This window comes from Hemicordylus capensis, chromosome 10 (genome assembly GCF_027244095.1).
Source record: "Hemicordylus capensis ecotype Gifberg chromosome 10, rHemCap1.1.pri, whole genome shotgun sequence".
In the NCBI taxonomy this organism is placed as follows: Eukaryota; Metazoa; Chordata; class Lepidosauria; order Squamata; family Cordylidae; genus Hemicordylus; species Hemicordylus capensis.
In genome coordinates, this window is record NC_069666.1 from 20144641 (window position 1) to 20150640 (window position 6000).

Below are 6000 nucleotides of genomic sequence, written 5' to 3' on the forward strand. Positions count from 1 at the left end.
GTTGTCGCTCAGTAGCATTGGCATGCTCGCAAGTAGAAGGTCCCAGGTTCAATCCGCAGCATCTCCTAGGAGGGCTGAGAGAAACACCTTTCTGTAGCCTTGCGGAGCTACTGGCCAGTGTACATCAGGGGGTCCCAACCTGTGGCTCTCCAGATGTGTTGCTGGACTTCAATGCCCATCATCCCAAGTTCCAATTTATTGTGGCTGGGGAAGATGGGAGCTCTGAACCTGTGGCCCTCCAGATGCTTTGCTGGACTACATTGCCCATCATCCCAAATTCCAATTTGTTGTGGCTGGGGGATGATGGGAGTTCTCAACCTGTGGCCCTCCAGATGTTGCTGGACTACAATGCCCATCATCCCAAGTTCCAATTTATTGTGGCTGGAGGATGATGGGAGTTCCCAGCCTGTGGCCTTCCAGATGGTGCTGGACTACAATGCCCATCATCCCAAGTTCCAATTTATTGTGGCTGGGGAAGATAGCAGCTCTCAACCTGTGGCCCTCCAGATGCTTTGCTGGACTACATTGCCCATCATCCCAAGTTCCAATTTGTTGTGGCTGGGGGATGATGGGAGTTCTCAACCTGTGGCCCTCCAGATGTTGCTGGACTACAATGCCCATCATCCCAAGTTCCAATTTATTGTGGCTGGGGGTGATGGGAGTTGTAGTTCAGCAACATCTGGGGGACCACAGGTCGGGAACCCCTGATGTAGACAATATGGAGCTAGAGGGACCAAGAGCCTGACTCTGTACAAAACAGCTTCTTATGTTCCAGGGCACGGTTGCACCACAGGATGTGTCTCCTTGCTTGACTGCAAGTTTGCTGCGAGGCTTTACTGTGAGTTCGGATACTCTCATGCAAAGAGAAACTTTTTTTACCCCGGACATAAATTGGGCTAGGTTCCAAAACAGAGGGGGAAACCAAATCATATGTGGAGTGCTGTCTGAAATATCGCATGGACTTTGGGGTAAACCTGGCTGATATGTGAATGCACACTTACCCTCTCAAAGTAAAGTCACTGTAAAGTCAGCGTAGGGGGAAAGCTCCTGCTATGAAATCTCTTCCTCAGTCCATAGCGAGAGCATCGGTGTGGTGTCGTGATTAGAGTGTTGGGCTAGGACTGCAGAGACCCGAGTTCAAATCCCCGTTCAGCCATGAAAGCTACTGGGTGATTTGGGGCCAGTCACTTCTCTCTCAGCCTAACCTACCTCACAGGGCTGTTGTGGGGATAAACAGAACCATGTACCCTGGGCTCCTTGGGATTTAAATGTACAAATACCGAAATAAAAATAAGTTGCAAGATCAAGCCCATGGCATGCTAGTTTGAGGTTAAGGTTGTGCAGGAGTAGACACCCACATCCCGTTCCATTCACATCCATTGCAAGCCCTATTGTAGCTTCCTGGCGACTTTGAGTACCTCAGTAACCACCTTGGGTGCCTACCACCAAGAGGAGGAGAGCTGGACTTGTGGTAGCAAGCGTGATTTGTCCCCTTTGCTAAGCAGGGTCTGCCCTGGCTGCAAATGGATGGGGGACTACATGCATGAGCTCTGTGAGATATCCAAGGTCCCTCTCTGGCAGCATCTCCAAGATCGGGCTGAGAGAGATTCCTGCCTGCAACCTTGGAGAAGCCGCTGCCAGTCTGTGTAGACAATACTGAGCTAGATGGACCAATGGTCTGACTCGGTATATGACAGCTTCCTATATTCTGTGCACTTCCCTTAATTCCATTGTGGAAAAATGGAGTACAAATGTAATTTTTAAAAACCTAAATAAATAAAAGATGTACTGGGCAAGTTGTGCATGCATACGCACCCATGCCAATAACTTGTTGGAGCACAAAAGAGGAGGAGCTAGGAACTCCTATGGATACAGTCATAAGGGATGTGCACAGAACTGGCATGGCTGGTTCGGAACAGGAAAAGGATTCCCTTTTAGAAGCCAGACAACTGAACCGGGCTGAAGCGGTTTGATCCGAACCGGAATTGGTTCGGTTTGGACCGGCCCCCTATTTTGGGGGGCTGGTCCGGTTCGAGCTCAAACCATTCGAACTGGGCCAGTTTGAATTGAACCACCTTCAATTTGAACTGATTCTGAATCCCCCTAACTGTCATATCAGGTTCTACCATTCAGTTTTTGACATCAGTTTTTGCATGTCTTGACTGAACCGTAGTCCTGGTATTTTCAGGTATTAAGCATGTCAGAAAAGACAGACATCACTTAAGGGGTTATCAGTTGTTTGTTACAACAGGGGAACCCCTCTGCTCAAAGCTTCACACATAAGCATGGACACACCTTTCAGTGTTACAGTTATGAGACAGATTCCTACAGTCACTGGCTCACAGAATCAATTGCTCATGAGTCAGTGCTTGGTGCAAAAGATAATAATCTGCAAGCAGCCAAGGATGGTGACCCACCCCACCCCCAGAAGTAAATCTTGCCAGAGTTGGTGAGAAATAAAAGACTGTGCAAGCAACGAAGAATTGTGATACTCATCACATGTCAGTAAATCATGTCCGTGCTGGTGGCCAGAAAATACACACCAACTTAATCTGAATCATGATACACTGTGGCTTCCTTCCTTCTCCCACACTCTGGAGCAAAAGCATGGGGACTTGGGGGGCAGGCAGTGGCTAGATTGCTAGTCTCTCCACCTGCCCACCTCCATCACTCCACAGCCAGCTGTCCACCCACCTTCCTCATCCTCCCCAACAGTGGCAAACAGCTGGTGTGGAGGCTAATGACCTCCACACCTGGCATGTATCACCAGGTGGTGACATCATTAGCCTGAGCATCGGCTCTTTGGGAGTCCAGAGGGGGAGAGGAGGAGTATCAGGCAGCTTCTCTTCCTCCTCTTCTTCTTGTGTCTGGCTGGCACATGCTCTGGCTCAGCCCACCCCTTCCTCTGGTGCAGGGGTGTCTACCATGCGCAGTGAACATGGACAGCCTAGAGTGGCCTGGGCTGGGGAAGCCGCCCACCTGCCTGCATCCCTCCCACCAGGAGGGAATGGTGATGAACAGGCAGGTTGATGGCTTCCCCAGCCCAGGCCACTCTAGGCTGTCCATGTTCACTGTGCACAGTAGACACCCCTGCTCCAGAGGGAAGGGTGGGCTGAGCCAGAGCATGTGCCAGCCAGACACAAGGAGAAGAGGAGGAAGAGATGCTGCCTGACACTCCTCCTCTCCCCCTCTGTAAAATACTCATCTCGTGGAGCCAATAACATGGCATGCTAGTGAGTCAGGGAGGTGGAACAGATCCCTATTCCCCCTCCAAGGCTTTAATGTACACCCAGGGCTTCCCAACACCCCCAGCTGAAAATCCCTCGCTTAAGGGATGGCCTGTTCCTGCATGCTTATGGCTTTGTCGCTCCTCACTGAATGACTCAAAGAACTGCCCGCAGCTAAAAACAATTGTGTCTGCTTCAGCATGGGTGGGGAGAGAGGGACATTCATTTGGGGTGATTCATCCAGGATGGCTCACTGACAGATCGGAGTCATCCTGATCCTGCTACAGTAATAAAATAAGATTTTTGTCTTGTGGCATTGGTTCTTAGTTTACTTTTGGAGAGGAGGAGGGATATGGTGATGTTTTGTTGCAAACATGCATGTCTGAGCTCGCCATTTTGGTTTCTGCAGGGGTAGACTGCAGCTCCCTGCCTTGAACATTTCGAAGCAAGGCTCAGACATCAGGGTTTTCTCCCTCGATGAGACAGGGGCTGTGCCGGTGGCAACGTTAAAGGATTTTCTGGCATTTGAGAGACAAACAGATCTATCATGGCAGAAGCGTTTGTAGGAGCCCACTAGGAGCTTGAAAGGATCACCTAGCTGTGTGGGTTTATATATCCGGAGTACAACGGGAACAAGGAAGAAACGGCAGCTAGTGCAAAATGCAGCCGCTAGGATTGTATCCGGAGCTGCCCGTTGGGATCATATTACACCCATCCCGAAGGAGCTGCACTGGCTCCTGGGTCCAATTCAAGGTGCTGGTTTTGACCTTTAAAGCCCTTAATGGTTTGGGCCCTAGATACCTGAAAGACCGCCTGCTCCCAAGGCAGCGCAGGGAGGCTGGTGGTGGCCAGTGTGCGGCCACCGCCGCAGCCCCCTGGCCCCGCCCCCGCTGGTCTTGTGGTAGCAAGCATGACTTGTCCCCTTAGCTAAGCAGGGTCTGCCCTGGTTGCATCTGAATGGGAGACTTGATGTGTGAGCACTGGAAGATCTTCTCCTTAGGGGATGAAGCCGCTCTGGGAAGAGCAGAAGGTTCCAAGTTCCCTCCCTGGCAGCATCTCCAAGATAGGGCTGAGAGAGATTCCTGCCTGCAACCTTGGAGAAGCCGCTGCCAGTCTGTGAAGACAATACTGAGCTAGATAGACCAATGGTCTGACTCAGTATATGGCAGTTTCCTATGTTTCCTATGTTCCTATCTGATGTCAGGGAGTCACTCCGGCTGCGCTGCCAATGGCCAATCTCAGTGCCAAATCTCAGTGCCAATCTCACTGCCAAACGAGTCAAATCTTTTGTACAAACACAAGCTTTTGCACTTTGTGTTTTGCTGGTCGAATGACCGTAACAATAAAGATTTGATTTGAGTCCCAAACGAGGCCACAAGGCCAAAATAATGCCCCCCATGTCTGACGGCAAACGTGGGGAGCGTGTCTGGGGCCGCGCTCATGGTCCCTGATTGGTGGCGGCCCGGGTTCTTTGAACCCGTTCGCCCAATGATGGCTCTGCCCCTGTCGCAAGGGTTTCTGCCCAACGGACAAAATCACCAGAAGGGGCTCTGCTCCACGTGCCGATGGTGAGAGAGGATCAGTTGCCGAGCACACGGGACAGGGCCTTCTCAGTCATTGCCCCAGGCTTTGGAACGCTCTCCCGGATGGAATCTGCTCCTTAGTCTCCTCGAGAGTTTTTAGGTACAGACGTGGCTCTTCACCCAGGCCTTTGTACAAAAGTATTGTTTTTACTGCTGCTGCGTTGTGTTGTATATATCATTTCTAATGGCTTATTAGATTTTTAAATAGAGATATTATATTTATATTATCTGTACTTTTGTATTATGTATTCTTTTAATTGTTGAGATCCTCTGCACCTTTGTATGTTAATTATGCATTGTTTTAATTATATTGTAAACCACTTTTAGATTCGCTGAATGAAAAGCAATTTATAAATTGAACAGCAAACAAACAGAGTGTGGTGAACCAGGAGAGGGTTTTCCAGCTCTGGACCTCCACCAGGTTCATTTAAAAATCTTCTGGTAGAGATGCCACCAGTCTCCTACAAGACAAAACTAACATTAAAAGTTTCCCTGTTCTATCTAGAAGCAGGTTGAACTCAACACATAGCCAAAATGCCTTAAAACCTCTTTAAAGAGCATGTCGCCAGAGCAGGCATGCAGGGAGACACATTTCCAGCCCAGATGAAGTTTAAAACAACCAAAAGCTAGTTTATTTAAGTATATATAAAAAGCAGGACCCTTTACCGGCCAAAAAAAAGCAAAACACAAGATGGACACCAGCAACAGCCACTGGAAGTACTGTGCTGGGGGTGGATAGGGCCAGTTACTCTCCCCCTGCTACATAAAAGAGAATCACCAGGTTAAAAGGTGCCTCTTTGCCAAGTTAGCAGGAGTTAATCAATCCATCGAAACTGAACAATGAAGGAAGGAAGGAAGGAAAGAAAGAAAATGTGCCCTTATGTTTTGATTTAGCCACTAGAAAATGTTTGGGAGGGGCTCGCAGATGGGGGGTGCGGGGTCAGCTTCTTGTGCAATTGGGGGGGGGGTGCTTCTAATGAACCCTGAACTAGTCGTCCTTTTTCTGGAAGAAAGAGAAATTTAAGAAAACGGAAACCGAGCAAGGGAGCACTGCGGGCAGGAGCCAGGCAACCTTCCAGCCCAGAACGTTTGGGAGGCGGGTGTTCGGGGAGGGCACACCCCCGGCAGAGAACTTCTCGGCTTGTTAGTTTCATTTCGTTTTCACTGCCTTTCGCGGAATTGAAACTGGC